Below are 19,537 nucleotides of genomic sequence, written 5' to 3' on the forward strand. Positions count from 1 at the left end.
TGAGTCTCAACACACTTCAAGAGGGTTGTGCAACCACTATACAATTCGGATACAGAAGAGTTCCGTCTGCCGCCAAATTTCCCTCCCACTGCCCCTTTGTAGACTTCTCTCCTCTGGACAGACCACGGTCTCCTACTGTTGGGTCATCAAGTTGTTTCCTAGTTTTCTCTTTGATGATTAACTTGCTTCCTTTCAGTATTGTTGTGTTTGAACCCCTCTGGGATAGCTTCGAATTGTAATCAATCTGGGGCTTTAAGCACTTACATAAATACCAGACGGTCATAACTTACCCGGTTCTTCTTCTACTTTGATTCTCTGTCTCCCCCAAGATTTTATGCATTCATAAGGAAGTCATGGTTTCTGTTGTTCCTGAGCACAATTAAACGAAGACAAACCGTGTAAACCAGAGGCGGAGTATCTCAGATCTAATACACAACACAAAGGGAGCCTGATTTTGGTTTGGGGCTTGTCTCTTTCACTCCCTCCGTCCTTCCTTCTCCCTGGTCCCCCGCCCCCACCCCCTCAGTGCTAGGCAAAGCAGCCCTTATGCTAACAACACTCCCCAGCATGTGGGCCACCTCTCCACCAGCCTGCATCCGTGAGAGACATCACTAATCAATCACCGCACCCTTCAACTGTGGCTCCGATGCCTCAGAGCCCTTCTCCACCCAGTATTCCCGGCGGCAGGCGGGAGGCAAACCGCCAGAGGACATGTATTTGCTGTCCTAACTCAGTCTTATATTAAGGCTGAAATACGGTCTCCATCTTGACCTGCAGGGTCTCCTAGCCCACATGTCGTCAATCTTGGCAGCCGAGTTCACTTATCCCCAGTGTAGACGCAGGTCCAAGCCCAGCTTAGGGCTGGGAGGGAGGGTATGACTGGAGAGCAGGAGCACAAAGTAGTTCTTTGGGTGATGGGACTGTGTGTGTTCTGACTGTAGTGGTGGTTACAGAGACTGGCATATGCGTTAAAACGCATCAAAATGTATACCGCCCCCAAAAAAGAAAAGTTAATTTTAAAATGTTAACACAAGTGAGAATGGGGGCTATTATGGGTGCTAAAATTCCAGATTGATTTAGTTATTTTAAAATGTTCTTTTTTTTTTTTTTTTTAAGATTTTATTTTCAAGTAATCTCTACAACCAGCATGGGGCTCAAACTCACAACCCCAAGATCGAGTCATGTGCTCTACCGACTTAGCCAGCCAGGTGCCCCACAAATCTACCCTAATTTATAAACAGGAAGTAGTGAACCAGTTTCCAGTCTGGATCCTCTGCCTCCTTAGGCAGATTGCTTGGTGTACATTTCATATGTAAGTGTACTTGTGTCTTGACCCCAGTGAGGCTGGAAGGTGTGGGTCCAGGGAAAATCCAACTATCTGGGTTTGAGCTTTTCTGTTTTGGCCATAGGTATTCTCATTTCCCAGCAAACAAGGTCCTTCCTAGTGGGGTGGTTATTACCTACCTGGGGACCCTAGAGCCTTCTCCCTGCCAGCTTCGTTACCCGGTCAGCTCTTTGCCCCCATGCTGCCCCTGGAGCTTGGATCCCAAGTGCCCTGGAAGAGCCAGCTGTGTCTGCTTCTCCTCATTTACCTGGTCTGAATTCTGCCTGTCCTTCCACTGCCTTCCAGCTCCCTTTCCGTCCCAGCCAACTCAGACGAAAAGATGACTTCATTTCACTCAGCACTTGTCCTGATCTGGGCCAGGGGAAAACGTTTCTGGAAATGGATTAAATCAGTGCTCTGCGGGGTCAGTTCTTAGACAGGAGGGAGTATAATGTCCCCTCATTCCACACACTCCCCCCATAAGTGGTGTTTACCAAAGATATTCTTTTTTTTTTTTTAAGATTTTATTTATTTATTTAACAGAATAAGCAGGAAGTGGTAGGCTGATGGAGAAGCAGGCTCCCCACTGAGCAGGGAGCCCCGTGCAGGACTTGATCCCATGACCCTGGGATCACGACCTGAGCCTAAGGCAAATGCTTAATGACCGAGCCACCCAGGAGCTCCTACCGAAGCGATTCTGAAGGCTCCTAAAGCCACAGTTCTCCAGGTGTGGTCCCCGGCCCGCAGCGTCTGCAGCACCTGTTAGGAAGCAAATTCTCGGGGCCCGCCCATGACTTGCTAAATCAGAAACTCTGGAAGTGCCACCCAACAGTGTTCACCCAGCCCCTGCAAGTGATTTTCACACTTGCTGAGAAGCATTAAGGTTTGAGCGTCACTGGCCTAGGGACCCGAAGGACCCTGTCTCCACTGCGTCTTAGAGAGGCTCTTAAATGCCAACACCCAGGGAGGAAATGATGGCACCTGGGACAAAGCTGGCAGTGCTGGGGGGCATGAGAGGTGGTCAGACGCGGGGTGTATTTTAGTGGTAGAACCAACACAATTCCCTGAAAAGCTTGGAGGAGAATCCAAGAATTCGAATCACCTGGGGAGCATTAAAAACAGCTGAGCCAACCCCCCTCCGCCCCAGAAGTGAAGTGTTGCTGCGTTTCTTAGAAGCCTTCCAGACATTTCCTAACGTGCAGCCAAGAGTGAGCGCCAGCCTAGAAGAGCATTTCTCAAACTGTATGCACAGGAGCATCTGGGGACCTCAGTCAAAGTCAGTAGGTGGTGGTGGAACCTGAGAGTTTTCATTTTTTTTTTTAAGATTTTATTTATTTGACACAGAGAGAGAGAAATCACAAGTAGGCAGAGAGGCAGGCAGAGAGAGGGGAGAAAGCAGGCTCCCTGCTGAGCAGAGAGCCCGATGCGGGGCTCCATCCCAGGACCCTGAGACCACGACCTGAGCTGAAGGCAGAGGCTTTAACCACGGAGCCACCCAGGCGCCCCAAGAGTTTTCATTTCTAAGAAGCATCCATGTAATACGGCTCTCGCTGGGACTGCTAGCCTGTGAACTGCTCTTTGAGGACCTAGAGCAGGATCCCAGCTCTGCCTGAGGCTCATCAACCTGCCAGTTTGCCTCGTCTCATACCCTGCACCCAAAGGTAAGTCCCGTCAACATTGCCTTGAGATAGCCAGAGTCTCCCTGCTTCTCACCTCCTCCACCAGCTCAGTCCTAGCCACTACCCGTCACTTACCCAGTATATCCCATTTCCATGCTTCCCCACTGATGACTGTTTTCTGTGCAGCAGTCAGAGTCACTGTCTTAAACTCTGGCTCAGATCACACCATCACCCTCTGCTCAATTCTGATCACAGGTCTGGCCCCATCTGTAATACCCTTCCTGTCCTTCTGACTTCGTTCCCTACCTCTCTCACTCCCATATCTCTCCAGCTGTGCCAACCAGAACCACAAGTACATTCCTGCCACAGGGCCTTTGCATGTGCTCTTCTCACTGCCTTGAAAGCTGTTACCCCACATCCACATTGCTCCTTCTCCACTTCATTCAGGTCTATGCTCAGATGTCCCCTCAACAGAGAGGCCTGCCCTGACTTCACCCCCAAACACCCTCCACCCCATCACTCATGCCTCTGCATTAGTGATCTCTTATTGTGTAACAGATCTTCCCCAAACTTGATGGCTTAAAGCAACAGTAATAATTTTTCACTTCATTTGGTTTCTATGGGCCATGAATTTAGAAAGGGCACAGCAGGGATGGCTAATCTCTGTGCACACTGAGCTGGGACACAAACAGGCTGAGGCCTGAGGTCATCTGCAGGCTTCTCACTCCCAGGCTGGCTGCCACCTGGAACCCTCAGCATGACCACTCCATGTGGCCCAAGGTTTCTTTCCGCATGGTAGCTGGATTCCGAGGCATGGATCCCGACATAGAAAGAGGGCCCGGCAGAATCTGTATCCTCAGAAGCAGACATCACAGGGCTCTGTCACCACATTCTGTCAGGGGGATGTGGGCTCTTGGTCCAGCCCACATTCGAGGGGAAGGGAAACGACTTCACCTCTGCCAGGAAGAGGGTCAAGGAATATGAGGACACCTTTTAAAGGGCCCACACTGCCCCTGACCTTGGCTCTATTCTTCCTTGGAACCGTTTCACTTCATGAAGTATCGTATTTCTTTTTCTGTGTGTTTGTTGCCCATCTTTGCTGTCCAAATGTCAGCTCCTTGCCGATCCTGATCCCTCCCCTGTCCGCTTTGCTGATGACCAGGCAAGACAAAGGGCAGATGCTCAATATCTATTTTTTGAGTGGGTCAATTACTATGTAATAACACCTGTTTGGTTGGGGAAACAATCAGGTGAAAGATGCCAGCCATAGTCGAATAGTAACAGCTACTGTGCATTGAGTGGGTGCTCGGTGCCCACTTCTGTGGTTAATATCTGACAGGTGATACTCTTGGTTCTCAAAAAGAATCGTGTCCGTTTCAGGATGAGCATACTGAGACCCAGAGTGATAAAGAACAAGAGTCTGAAAAAAAAAGGAAAAAAAAATGGGTAAGGGGGGAAAAAAAAGTATACTAGTCTGGCTGGCTCAGGCCATAGAGCATGCGACTCTTGATCTTGGGGTCATGAGTTCAAGCCCCGCGTTGGGTGTGGAGTTCGCCTAAAACAAAAGAAAAAAATAGGGTCCTGCACACTGTTGGGAACTCAGTACGTATCTGTAGAATGACTGGATTACTGTTATGTGGTTATGCCTCTGCACTATATACTGTGTGGCATTCTGTGACTGACATACATAATTTGGAGGTAAATAAATTTTTCGTTGGACCATAGGCTGCCGGCTCCTGAGATGCCACATCCAGACGAAAGCAGGGGAAGGCACACCGCCTAGAAATACTCGGACGTTGAGGTGCCTCCTATTGGGTAAGTCGGCTTTACTCTATTAACACAGGGTAGCTAGTGTTTTTGGAATTTTGTGCAAGGAAGGAGATGTATGTCTGTGTGACTCTCTGAGAATGGCGGCCCCTGGAGTTGTGCAATAGATTGCTCCAGACTTTCCTCCCGTGGCCACTCGGCTTCCTTTGGGGAACTCCCAGCCCTCTGGGATGATGGGGAAGCTGACGGCCAAGGTGTCCTGTTGTATATCCCCACCCACACCATCCACCAATTAGAGAACTCTATTCCAGTCTCCTACTACCAGCACTGCCTCCCTGATTGGTCCAGAGACGAACAGGGGATCACCTTGAGCCAATCAGAGGATTCCCTGGGACTCCTCTGCCAGAGTGAACTTGGAGAATGAATTTAGCTTTAAAGGGCTAGGAAAACTCCCCCAGTCAGGTGCATGTGGGTGTCCTCCTCAGCTCCACTTCTGTCCCAGATGGTCGGTTTCCTTAATGGCGTTATCCTGAAGGCATCCGTCTCCATAATGGCCATCCTCACGATACTGATCCCCATATTTGTTTGATACGGGGAGGGAGAAGGAAGGGCTGGCAATTATAGGGCAAAAGAAAGTAGTGGCCTCCTTTCTTTATATGTAGTGTTTTTTTTGTTGTTGTTGTTTTGTTTTTTTGTTTTTTTTTTTTAGGTGGGGGCATCTGGGTGGCTTGGTTGGTTAAGTGTGCGACTCTTGATTTCGGTTCCGGTCGTGATCTCAGGGTTGTGAGATTGAGCCCCACATCGCGCTCAGTCTGCTTGAAATTCTCTCTCTCCCTCTTCCTCTGCCCCTCTCCTCGCTTGCACGTGCCCTTTAAATAAAAAAAAAAATAAATAATTTTTTTTTTTTTTTTTTTTTTTTTTTAACGGAGGGATGCCTGACTGGCTGGGAGCATGTCAGTCTTGATCTCGGGGCTGGGAGTTCGAGCCCCATGTTGGGTGTAGAGTTTACTTAATGATAAAATCTTTAAAAGGAGGGGGAGGGGAACTCTGGTTGCAAATTGATTCCAGCAAAGACCATGTTTAAATTTGGACGGTGAGTTCCTGGCGCTGAAGTGTTTGCGTCCACTTGTCATGGCCCTTCATGTCTGTTGAGGGTAATTAGATGCTAGTCGCGGAGAGAAGCAGGGAGGACACACCGTGAGAAGACAGCGTGCCAGGGCTGAGTCTCGGGAGGTCCGAATTCAGCTCCCCCTTGCCATTAGCTGTAAACTTTGTTTTCTAAACCCACTTACCAGGAGCCCTCATGGGAGCCTTTTAGCCCCAGCTATGTAGCCTCAATCCGGCCAGTCCCATCCTCTTCCTCAGGGCTCCAGAAGCCCTGATCGATGCCAACAGATACTCTTCCGAATTGTCCTCCACCTGTGCCGCCCGGTCACTGAGCTTGGAATAACCTGAAATCCAAGCTGGGTTTTATTTTGTGGGGTTTCTTTCTTTTTTATTTCCAAACAAATTATCTCCGATATAACAATTCAAATACTGTATGGGTAGATGGTTAATGTCCACATGTCCCAGAGAAAGTCATTTCTTCTAGTTTGGTGGGTTTTCCGTCAGATTTGTTTTAACGTATAAATTAGTTTGGTGAGTTTTCCATCAGATTTGTTTTAATGTATAAATTATATATACATATACATATACTGGAGCACCTGGGTGGCTCAGTCAGTTCAGCATCTGACTCTCGATTTCCGCTCAGGTCACCATCTCCGGATTGTGGGATCAAGCCCTGAGTCAGGCTCCACACTGGACATGGAGCCTGTTTGGGATTCTCTCTCTCCCTCTGCCTCTCCTTTCTCTCTCTCTCTGTCTCCTCCTCCCTCTCTAACTATTAATTAATTAATTAATTAAATTGTAAAAAAGTAAAGTGACATATATATTTTATTATCTATGAGGGGATCATACTCTTCACACTATTTTTCAACCAACATTTTCTTCAAATAATATGTTCTAGATACGTGTTATCTGGTCCATTACCATGGACCTCATGTGACTATCTGAATTTAAATAAATAAATAAATAAAAGTCAAACCTTCAGTTCTTTGGTTACACTTTGCACACATCTAGTGTTACGTGTGGCTGGTAACGACCATGCTGGACCCAGAACATGTCCATCATTACAGAAAGTTCTTTTGGACAGCAGTGGTTTGGATAATTTTTTACATCCACGTAAAAACTTCCTGCTTCATTCCTTTTTTTAAAAAAAAATTTTTGGCCATCCCTTCATTTTTCTAGATATGGATATGCAGCAATATATTTAATCCTTTCTGCTTTGGGACACTGAGTTTGTTTCTGGTTTTTCATAGTTGCAGACAATGCTGCAAAGCACACCCTCAGATCTCAAACTTGACTCGTCTGTGCTGTGTCTGTGCAGAATCAAGTCCCAGGAGGGGAAATGCTCAGATGAAGAGCATAAAACTCTGTCCCCGTTTTTTAGTTTTTAAAATAAAACCTTTGTTTTCCAGGAGATGAGACTGAGAAGAAATCTTCTCAGCGGTTAAGATGTCTGGGGATATGTCAGTATAGAAGAAAGGGAAAAGTTCTGTGCCTTTGGGTTATTTTAATATCCATAAATTATAGCAGTACAGTTTGCGAGGTTGCATATGAAATGGAGATTTGATTTTGAAGCCAGTCTGGAAAGGAAGAAATGCATACAGTCCAAATATGTCCCTCAAAAAGATCCCTTAAATGGCCCATAAAATACAGTCTGACTTTGTGCACATTATACCTATTCTTCATAAGCCTGACATAGCGCATTATTTCTCTGTGGCAGAAAGCACTGTTTAATGGGCCATGAGCCAAATAAAGAAGTGGCCTTGCGTGGAAGGGCCGAGTATCAGCTGAGCTGGAGTGTGTGGCTGCCACTGGCGCTAGGCCTCTTGCTAGCCGCCTCCCTCCTGGAACCTTCACTAGCCAGACCCAGGCCGCCTCTGGGAGCCAAGACTTTTGGTGTTTCCTGATCCCAAGGCTGACCTCCAGCCTCTCACAGAAGCATATCTTGTGAGTCGTCCTACTTTGGTCTCTGGAACACAGACGCTCCTCCGTCTCCATCTGTGTGGACACTGCCATCCCATGCAACAAAGAGAAAGCTCATTCTGGGAGTCTGACGTGGTGGGTCCTGGCACAGGAAGTCCTGCACGTTCGGGACACCATCTCCTGTGAACATGCACAGGAGGCCATGGCTGATCTCTGCTTCTGTGGAGATCCAAAGAGATTGAGAAGGAAGCACAGGCAGCTGCTAGAAAGGCTGTGACCCAGGAGGAATTTAGGAGCAAATGAACTGCTCTGGCTTCCAAGTTCACTGCTGCTCAACCCAAGGTCACAGGGTGGTCTGAAGGCATGCAGGTGCCCTCTGTGCCCTTTCGCTGGTTCCTTGGTGAGGACCACAGGGATCAGCCCACCACTGAAGACTGACCCGCAGCTCCTACTGCTCAGGCCACCAAATAGGCAGGAATGACCTCTGAGCGGTCTGAAGCTCTTCTTCCAAGAAAATGGAACTAAGGTTGGCAGAAAATAAAAAGTCTAGAAATATTAAGAACTCCTGAAGTACAGAGCAGAAAGAAAGGAAAATTTTTTACAGTGGAGAAATTTAACAAGTACAACATGAGCCAGGGGATTAAAGCTAACATCAACAGTGATAAGTTGTGTTGATAGGATGTCCCCTTGATAGTGTGGAATGAGACTGACTTTACCTCTGTGGTTTTCCTCCCACAAATATATAACATCAGACAAATCCCAATGGAGGACTTTCTACAAAATACCTGACCAGTAATCCTCAAAACTGTTCCAGTAAAACAAAAACAAAAACAAACAAACAAAAAAAACAAAAAACAAAAAAACACCAAACATGGGACAGTCTGTAAGTCTGTCCCAGCCAAGAGAAGTCTAAGTTTAAGGACAGCTGAATGTCATGTGGTGGCCTGGATGGGTTCCTCACATGGAAAAAGGACATTAGGTGAAAACTAAAGAAATATCAGGAAAGTATGTGTGTTAGTTAATAATAATGAATCTATATTTGTTCATTAATTGAAATAAATGTACCATACAAATGTAAGAGGGTAATATTAAGGGAAATTGAGTGTGGAGTGTGGGGACCCTCAATACAATCTTCACAATCTTTCTGTAAGCCTAAAACTGTTCTGCAATTGAGATCCTCTCCCCAAGATAATTGCTTAAAGCGAAAATAACAAAACATTTCAGCATCTATAACATAAGTCATAGTACAGTTTATGACAAATATAGCACAGAAATATTTTGGAAGCATTTTGTGACAAGATTTCTACATTATGTGTGAAGTATTATAATACCATTTGATGGTAGGCAGTGATAAGTTAAAGATGCATATTATAAGCCCTCAAGCAACAACTAAGAAATAAAAAAATAGAGCTATTTATCCAACAGTGGAGATAAAATGGAATCATAAAAAATAATTCAATTAATCCAAAAGAAAGCAGGACAAAAATAAAAGAACAGATGAGACCACAGCAAACAAAGAGCAAGATGGTAGACTTAATTCCAACTGTATAAAAAATTACTATAAGTATAAATGACCTAAATATTCCAATTAAAAATTCAGAGATTGTCAAGGTGCATAAAAAGGCAAGAGCCAAGAAACCAACTTCAAATATAAAGACACAGAGTAGAAGTAAAGAATCAAAAGAGATCCATCATACAAATACTAAGCACAGTAAAGTGGAATGGCTATCATAATTTCAAAGTAGACTTCACCACAAAGACTATTACCAGGGTTAAAATGGGACATTACAAAATGAAAATGGGGTCAATTTACCAAATGGCGGTCAATTTCCTGAATGTGTATGTCCTTAATAACACAGAACTGAAACAATAATACATGTAGGGGTGCCTGGGTGGCGTAGTTGGTTGAGAGTCCCACTCTTAGTTTCAGCTCAGGCCATGATCCTGGAGTTGTGGGATTCAGCCTTACATCAGGCTCTGTGCTTGGCACAGAGTCTTCTTGGGCTTCTCTCTCCTTCTCCCACTGCCTCTCTCGCTTGTGTGCTCTCTCTCTTTCTCTCTCTCTCTCAAAAAAAAAAAAAAAAAAGAAAGAAAAGAAAAGTCTCTTAAAAAAAAAAGAAGAAGAAGAAGAAGACACGCACATGACACGGAACCCCAAACAGAAATAATCGGTTTGGGATGCCTGGGTGTCTCAGTTGGTTAAGGCACTGCCTTTGGCTCAGGTCATGATCCTGAGTCCCTGGGATCGAGTCCCACATCAGGCTCCTTGCTCGGCAGCCTCTGCCTGCCTCTCTGCCTGCTTGTGTGTACTCTTTCTCTCTGGCAAATAAATAAAATATTAAAAAAAAAAAAAAAAAGAAAGAATCTGTTTGACACAGAGACTGCGTGGTTATTTGTTAGATGAGTTCCTTTTAATTGAATTTCTGGGTCAAAGAGCACAATGATTTGAAATTTGGTGGATACTGCCGTTTTCACTCAAATGAGGTTACATCAGTTCATACTTCCCAACAATTGGAGACAAACAAGTGAAGGAACATTTGCTGTTAACAATAACCTAATAAGAATAACAGCTAAACCCTATGACCCAGCAATTGCACTACTGGGTATTTACCTCAAAGATACAAATGTAGTGATCCAAAGGGGCACATGTACCCCAATGTTTATAGCATCAGTGTCCACAATAGCCAAATTATGGAAAGAGCCGGGATGTCCATAGACAGATAAATGGATACAGAAGATGTGGAATATATATGCCATGGAATATTACTCAACCACCAAAAAAAAAAAAAAAAAAGAAATCTTGGCATTTGCAACAACGTGGACGGAACTAGAGGGTATTATGCTAAGTGAAAAAAGTCAATCAGAGAAAGACAATTATCGTATGATCTCGTTTGTATGTGGAATTTAAGGAAGAGGATCATAAGGGAAGAGAGGAAAAAACAAAACAAGATGAAATCAGAGAGGGAGACAAAATGTAAGAGACTCTTAATCATAGGAAGCAAAGTGAGGGCTGCTGGAGGGGAGGAAGGTAGGGGATGGCACTGGGGGATGGACACTAAGGAGGGCTCGTGATGTGATGAGCACCGGATGTTATATAAGATTCATGAATCACTGACCTCTACCTCTGAAACCAATAAGACTTTGTATCTTAATTAATTGAATTTAAATTTTAAAAAAGAAGGGAAAAAAATAAATTGCATTAGAGAGAGGTAAGCTAAGATTTTTTTGAGCATCTACTGTATGCCAAGCTATTCTCATGTATTAACTTTTATGAGAGGGGCACTTTGCTTCTGTCCCATTCTGTAGAGGATCATAACGGGGCTGTGAGTGTGGGGGACATAGCAAGTTATGATTATCACAAGTTCTGCATATCTTCCCTTATACAATTTTTTTTATTTTTCCTGCATAGTTGGGCAGTTAAAAATGGAGAACAAAGTAGCTAATTAATCTGCCATGTTTCCCTTCCTTGCCATCTTTCCTTTGCTTTACTATTTTACCTCCAGAGGCTAGAAGCTGCATTCCAGGAAAGTTTTCTTAAGGCATATTGAAGTGTAATTTGGTATCATTTTCATGCATTATGAGATGGCTTTTTTTTTTTTTTTTTAATTGTTTCTCAACCGTTTAGCCCGAATAAAGTGTTCCACCTTTCTGGGCGTGTGCGCTACACAGACACTGAATGCCCGTGCCCCTCCCTTTCCAAGATTTTCAACCACCTCCACACCCCCACCCCACCCCCACCCAGCTTAACATGTTTCCTTCTATTGTGAAAAGAAAATTCCATGAATGCAGAAGCTGAGGCTCATGAATTTTTTTTCTCCCCAAGGTGCTTACCTAAGATGAGCTTTGCGATTGGAATGCAAAGGGGCATCAAACAGAATCTCAATCGCATTAGAGAAGATAAGCAGTTATCAGATGGCTTGACTGATTGGGTGGTTAAGTATTTTACTAAGGAAGCCACTTGCAGTATTGAATTCAAGGGGCTTAGCGAGCAGGGTCTGGCCTGGTGAAGTCCTGTTGCTAACTTTTGCTTTTGGTAATGTCCTTTCTTTTTTTCTATCTCCTGCAGCCTATGCAGGTTTTGATTTTCCAAATAAAAAGCCTGGGAAATCTCCCTGCTTCCTTGCCCACTGAGGCAGTCCCCAAATCACTGAGGTCATCCCCACTACTGTAATCAGAGTCCTTGGAACAAAATAAGGTTATTTGGGGGTTTTCTTCCAACATGCATTCTTCCACTTCTGCGAGTAGAATTCCAAGGCCAACGGAGAGGCAGGCACTGGTGAAAATCGTTAGAGACTTAGAAACCCAAATTCACAACTGCCCCCAAAGCAAACTAATCATTCTGAATCAATCGCTTTTCTTTCTGACTAAAGATATTCTCAGCATTTGAAAAAGCCCATTCACTAGGCAAGATGTAAAATTATTATAATAATAAAAATGACAAGGATTTAAAGAGCCAGGTGCCAACCCAGTGAGAATAGGGCTTAACGGGGGCAGAGGGACTCAGGGAGGTTTCCCATCTGCAATGTGTGTAACTTGAAGGGAAATCCTGACTCCAATTATAAAGCAAAGACAAAATCCCTTGAATCCTTTCAATACATCCATCTTCTCTGGCCAGATTGTGTTCTTTCTCCTCCCCACACCCTATGCCCTCCCACATTTCCATAAACAATATGACTATCGGCTGAGCCCCTTGGTCAGCAAATAAAGGCAGAGGACTAAGTAAATTTGCTTCCCAGCAATTATTTTTGTGAGGTCACGGAGTTAAGCATTAAATAGAACACTACTGTGGCCGGGGGTATTCAGTAACTGTATGATTTGTGCTCAAAACTGACAAAAGGACTTGGCCGGTCTTTTACCTCCGTACCCACAGAAATCATTGACCACGGGGTCTTTGTTCCCTAAATTCATCTAAGAGGAATCTTTCACATGAACGCCCCTGGATGACAGCTAATCCCCTCCAGCACTCTGCTTCCCAGAGAAAAAAGTCCGTTTGGTCATTTGGGCTGAGTCTACACCTGCAAATTATCAGGATAATTATGATCTTTAAAAAAAAAAGGAAAGAAAGTAAAAGAAAAATCTAAGGGGTTGAGGGGAAGAAAAAGAAAAATGGTCCAAGATCTTTCGTCTCCAGAGGAGGAATTAGCAAGCTCTTTCTGGCACGGGGCGGAGGAGTGAGGGTTTTTGGCTTTGAGGGTTACACGCAGGGTTTCCGTGGAGAGACCACTAACTCGGCCTCCACGTAGGAAAATAGCCACAGAAAATGCTAAAGCAAATGACGGTTATGCGGGCTCCTGAACAACTTCATTTATGGATACCGGGATTTGAACGGATGTAATTCTCATGTGTCCTAAAATTCTTCTTCTTTTGAGGGCTTCTCAACCATCTAAAAATGTAGCAACCATTCTTGGCTCATGCACAGAGTTGGTCCAAGGGCCATAGGTTGTGTCTCCTCCTTGATCTAGAAGAGCTAGCTTTGGGGGACCCCTTTTGGCCTTGGTGATGTGTCTCCTTCTATGTGGGTCTCACTACACTCCCAGGGAAATGCGGACATTTGAAGACACAGGTAGATAATGGTTTCTGGATTTTAATATCCTTTGCAAGATGGAATGAAGAATTCCAGGGATTGGAGCCTGGGACTGGACACCATGCCACATACGCTGAGAAGTCCTCACCAGTTGCGAATTCATCCATCGAAATCCTGGGAAATGTAGCATTCTGGTCATACAGAGAAAATTGTCACCCAAGCGTCTTCTTGTAAACCACGTTTCTCAGCCTTAGCACTACCGATGTGTTGGGCCAGGTGACTCCATGGTGGCGCTGTCCTAGGCGAGTGCTGTAGAATATTGGGCAGCAGCCCTGCCTCGACCCACTAGACGCTAGTTGTATTCCCCGAGTTGTGTTCCCCAGCCAAATGCTCCTGGATCCACATCAGCTCTGTCAATAGAACTTTCTGTAATGGTAGAGATGTTCTCTCCCTATCTGGGCTGCCTGTTCACCACTCTTGAGTCTTGAATGCTTGAAATGTCCTAGGATGCCTGAAGAGCTGAATTTTTACTTTTTTTTTTTTTTTTTTCCTAACTTTAATTCCTTGGAAGTTACATTTCAGTAGCCACATACGGCTGGTGGCTGCCATATTGGGTAGTTCTGCTCTCAGGACCACCACCCACCATATTGGGTAGTTCTGCTCTCAGGACCACCACCCACCACCCTAGTGCCCTCCCAGTCACCATGTGAGACATGAGAGGAAGCACAGCTTTGTGTCTGCAGCAGGGACTTCTCAGACACTGATTCTGAGGTTCATTCTTTCATTAAGTTAATGCATTTATTGAGCACCTACTGCATGCCTGGGGACAGATACATAGATGAACAGGAGGAATAAAAGTCCTTAGGGACGCCTGAGTGTCTCAGTGGGTTAAGCCTCTGCATTCAGCTCAGGTCATGATCTCAGGAATTGAGCCCCCATCAGGTTCTCTGATCAGGAGGGAGCCTGCTCCGCCCACCCCACCCCCCTGCCTGCCTCTCTGCCTACTGGTGATCTCTGTCAAATAAATAAACATTTTTTTTTAAATCTTTAAAAATAATTTTTTTTTTAAAAAGCCCTTAGGGGACTTTTATTCCTAGTGGTGAGGACAGACCAAAATATAAATTTAAATAAAGTAACTGAAAGTCATGATCAGGGCTTTATGCAATAGAAAAAGTGGGTGGGGAGAGGTTCTCTTTTAGATCAGATGTCCAGAGATAGCTCTCCAAAGCCCTGCTTAAATTAAAATTGCAAATGTGAATTGCTTAACATAGGCAAGATTCCTGGAACAGAACAAAGACTTAATGACGGTTACCCGCTCTTCCTTTTAACGGTCAGCATTCCTTGACCTTGTAAGACATTTGCTACTTGCCAGGTATTAGTAATCCTCACACAATGTTTTATCTATTATGCCCATTTTACAGATGAGGAAAACTGAGTCCCATTAACTTGTTCAAGATTACACATCGATTATAATCAAGCTAGGATTAGACCCCAACCTGTGCCTGCCATTACAGGAATGTGAGCAACTCATTTGGATTTTCCAGAGCCAAAATATACTAGCATCAGTTTTTCAATTTTCCTTACAAACTAAAGATAGGGGTGATAATTAGAGGTGCCTTCCTGTCCTGGGGAAGAAGGACTTCTTCAGCCTTCATCTCTTGATTGAAATGTCCTAGCCACCAAGAATTCTTCAATAATAAATTATAACATGCCTTGAATGTGTACAAATCTTTGGTTTCTAGGTACAATGAAAAACACTGCCTTTGCTTCCTAATTCCTGAAATATGAGACGCTGCTGGGAGCTTCTCAGCTGGGAGACCCTCATCTACGAGCAAGTGGGAGATTTTAACTCAACATTTTCCCTGCAACAGCCCCGACACCTTGGCCATCAGCACGAGGAGGCTGCCTCCTCTGTGCGAACTCCGGAGAAGGTGTTCTTCCAAAGGGAGTGTACCCTCATCCTCCCGGAAATGCATATTTTAGCCTGCCCACTATACTTTATTTCCAACCCCAAACCAACGCTCTGGCTGCTTTCTCAGTCATTTGCAGACCTATGCAGAGCGATACCCAATACACATTGTGATTTCTTTTTCTTCTTATTTTTTTTTAAGATTTGATTCTTCAGCCATCCCCACACCCAAAGTGGAGCTAGAACTCATAACCCTGAGATTAAGAGTCACATGCTCCCCCGAAGGAGCTGGCCAGGCGCCCCATCTGTACGTTGCAATTTCTTGTTTCATCATCATACTGTCCACGCGGCCTTTTCCCATCTGTCTGGTGCCATATTTCACACATCTTTGTGCTTTTTTTTGGTGAGTTTGTTGTTGAGATGCTCCCCCAACCCCCACCCCCATGCAGGGCTGAAGAGCAGGCTAGGGTTCCCAAACTCGGGAAGGCTGGCATGTGCCTTAGGAGGGAAATCCTAGTGCTAATGAGGCTTCCTTCCAGCCTGAGTTCCAGTGATGTGCCATGAACTCAAGGTTAATGAATCAACTATGTCGATGAAATAAGGTGTCTTTCAGCAGAGACGCACATAAAACAAGGTGGTGTATTGATCGGTTGATGAGAATGTTGGGACCAGAGACTCAGAAGAACCTAAGCCTGTATTTGTTCTACCGGCAACGGTTCAGAATTTGAGAATTCGGTGTGCACGGCGACTTCATAGAGCAGACCCAGAGTAAGGAAGACTGGTGTAAGTGGCTAATTTGGGGGATCCCAGTCAGAGCACACCCTACATGTAAGCGCCCCCGGGGGGGTACCCCCAGATCATACACGCGAATCCTCTCTCAGAGCTGGCCCTACCAATACTTAATCAGATGCTGGCAAGGCTTATACCTCTGATCTTGTTTTCTCTTTTCTAGCCTGAATTTTCAATGAGTGTAAGATGAAGACCAGAAAAATCCCCTCAGCTGTTTATCAGGCACGCGACACTAGTGTGACCTTGGCATGCAGAATAAGGACAACTTACTGAGAAGAAACTAGATTCACTTAGCATAAAGGGCTTTACTTATATTCGCTTATACCCTTCCCAGCCACTCTGTAAGGGAAATTTTATAACTGTGTCCATTTTACAGATTAAGAAATGAAGATCTTAAGAGGCTAAAAATACTGGCGCCACCTCACACAGCCTGGGGAGCCTTCGAACCAGGATTTGAATCTGAACCAGGATTTGAATTCGGAGCCCATGGTTACAACCATGAAATCAAAGTGCTGTCTTGTCCCTATACCCTCTTCCTCCCTCCCTCTCCTGCCACCTGTGCCTTCAGCAGGTGTCAAACAGGAAGGAGCCCATCTGCTCTTTGGGTCAGGTTCATGGCGCAAATCTGGCTTCCCAGAAGATCCTGAAGGCTGGCTTTCTAGAGGAGCTTCTGTAGAAAGAAAGGCTGCTAAATTTTCAAGATGTTCTTTTGCAGCAAAGACCAAATCACGTATGACTTAATATGCAAGTGTCCCCTAATTCAGGTTATCAGACGTCTTCTTTTTTTTTTTTCTTTTAAATATTTAAAAAAATTTTTTTTTAAGATTTTATTTATTTATTTGACAGACAGATATCACAGTAGGCAGAGAGGTAGGCAGAGAGAGGAGGAAGCAGGCTTCCTGCTGAGCAGAGAGCCCGACGTGGGGCTCGATCCCAGGACCCTGAGACCATGACCTGAGCTGAAGGCAGAGGCTTAACCCTCTGAGCCACCCAGGTGCCCTGGGAGAGAGAATCTCAAGCAGACTCCCACTGAGCGCAGAGCCCAACTCAGAGCTCCATCTCGCAACCTGGAGACTGTGAGCCAAAATCAAGAGTCTGACACTTAACTGACTGAGCCACGAAGGCGCCCCTTGGAACGCTGTCTATAAAATGCCTACGGTATGCCAGACACCTTTCTAATGGTGAACAAAACAGACACCACACTGGCATTCACAGCACCTAATGAGAGAGGCAAAATTTTAACAAGAACTTATACAAATCGCTTAATTTTGCTTTTGAGCCGTGCCACGATGGCAACACTTAGGAATGAAGGGTAGGAAGAAGGCTGATGTGGCTGTCCCAGGAGGTCAGCGGCACTAGACTGCAGACAATGAGGTTGCACATGTGAGCTGGGGCCGAATTTCTGGGGGCCGGGGTGGGGGACAGCAGAGACCGGGGTTTTTCTCCTGATGCAATGGAGAGCTATGGAAAATAGAGGTTGTTTCCTCCAACACTTTTTTTTTTTTTTTTTTTTTAATTTTTTTTTAAAGATTTTATTTATTTATTTGACAGGCAGAAATCACAAGTAGACGGAGAGGCAGGCAGAGAGAGAGGAGGAAGCAGGCTCCCTGCTAAGCAGAGAGCCCGATGCGGGCCTCGATCCCAGGACCCTGAGATCATGACCTGAGCCGAAGGCAGTGGCTTAACCCACTGAGCCACCCAGGCGCCCTTTCCAACACTTTTTAAAACAAACATTTTTTAATTTTTATTTATTTGAGAGAGAGAGCATAAGCAGGGGGAGCAGCAGACCGAAGGAAAGGGAGAAGCAGGTTCCCCACTGAGCAAGGAGCCCAATGCAGGGCTCGATCCCAGGAGTTCAAGGTCAAGTTGTGAGTTCAACCTTCACACTGGGTGTAGAGCTTACCTAAAATACACGCACACGTTGTATACCATAAAATTCACCCTTTTATCTATTATTTTAGATAAGATTTTATTTTTTTAGGTAATCTCCTTACCCAATGCGGGTCTGGAACTTGCAACACCAAGATCAAGAGTCTCATGTTCCACCGGCAGCCAGCCGGGCGCCCCTAAAATTTGCCCTTTTAAAGTGTACGATTCAGCGCTTTCTTCATATAGTCCCAGAATTGTGCAACCATCCCCACTGTCTAATTGGAGAACATTTTCATCATTCTTCTCCAGCCCGCACAAGGAACAATGCCCACCAGCCCTGACTCCTTGTTCGCTGCTCTCTCCAGCCCCTGGCAACTACTAACCTGATTTCTGTCTGGATTTGCCTGATCGGGACATTTCATGTAAATGGATTCCTGCAGGATGTGGTCCTTTGTGTCTGGCCCCTGTGTCAGCATCCTGTCCTCGGGGTTCCTCCATGTTGTGGCCTGTGTCAACACGTCATCCTTTCTTGTTTGTTTTGTTGTTTCTACCAGTTTCTCTTCTGTTGTTGTTTTAGTTTGTTTTTTGTTTGTTTGTTTGTTTGTTTTGTTTTTTCAAGATTTTATTTTTAAGTAATCTCTGCACCCAACCTGGGGCTCAAACTCACAATCCCAAGATAAAGAGTCCCGCGGTCCCCCCCGGTTAGCCAGCCAGGCGCCCCAGCATTGTTGTTGACTACCTGCCTTTGTGGTACAGCAGATCCCAAGGACGAACCATCTTCCAGGATTGAACCCTGTGCCCACGGAATAGCAGCTCCCTGTTTTTCCCCTCCTCCCAGACCCTGGCAACCACCCTTCTCCTTTCTGTTTTTTGGGGTTTTGGTTTTTTTTTTAGATTTTCTTAATTTATTTGAGAGAGAGAGGGAGAGAGCACGAGCAGGGGGAGGGGCGGGGGAGAGGGAGAAGCAGACTCCCCACTGGGTGCAGAGCTGGTCGTGGGGCTCAGACCTAGGACCCTGAGATCATGACCTGAGCTGAAGTCGGATGCTTAACCGACTGAGCCACCCAGGCATGTCTACTTTCTATTTTTATGAAGTTGGCTATTTTTTCTTTTTTGAAGTTGGCTATTTTCGATACCTCGTATGAATGGAATTATTTGGGGACTGGATTATTTCACTTAGCATAACGTCCTCTAGATTCATCCGTGTTGCAGCATGTGACAGAATTCCTTTCCTTTTTTAAAGATTTTCTTTTATTTATTTGACAGAGAGATCACAAGTAGGCAGAGAGGCAGGCAGAGAGAGAGGAGGAAGCAGACTCCCGGCTGAGCAGAGAGTCCGAAGCAGGGCTCTATCCCAGGACCCTGAGATCATGACCTAAGCCAAAGGCAGAGGCTTTAACCCACTGAGCCACCCAGGCGCCCCTCCTTTCTTTTTTAAGACCAAATAATACTCCATCATATGGCTACACCGCATTGTCTCGATTCCAACGTCAATGGACATCTGGGCTGCTTCCGCATCTTGGCTATTGAGAATAATGCCAGAACGGATGTGGGTGTGCATGTATTTCTTCAAGGACCTGTTTTCAACTTTTTTGGATAAATACGGAGCAGTGAGATTGCTAGATCATGTAGTAATTTGTTAGGGAAACTTCATACTCTTTCTTACAGTGGCTGCCCCATTTTACAATCCCACCAATGGTGTGTAAGGA

This window comes from Mustela erminea, chromosome 7, assembly GCF_009829155.1.
Source record: "Mustela erminea isolate mMusErm1 chromosome 7, mMusErm1.Pri, whole genome shotgun sequence".
NCBI lineage: Eukaryota > Metazoa > Chordata > Mammalia > Carnivora > Mustelidae > Mustela > Mustela erminea.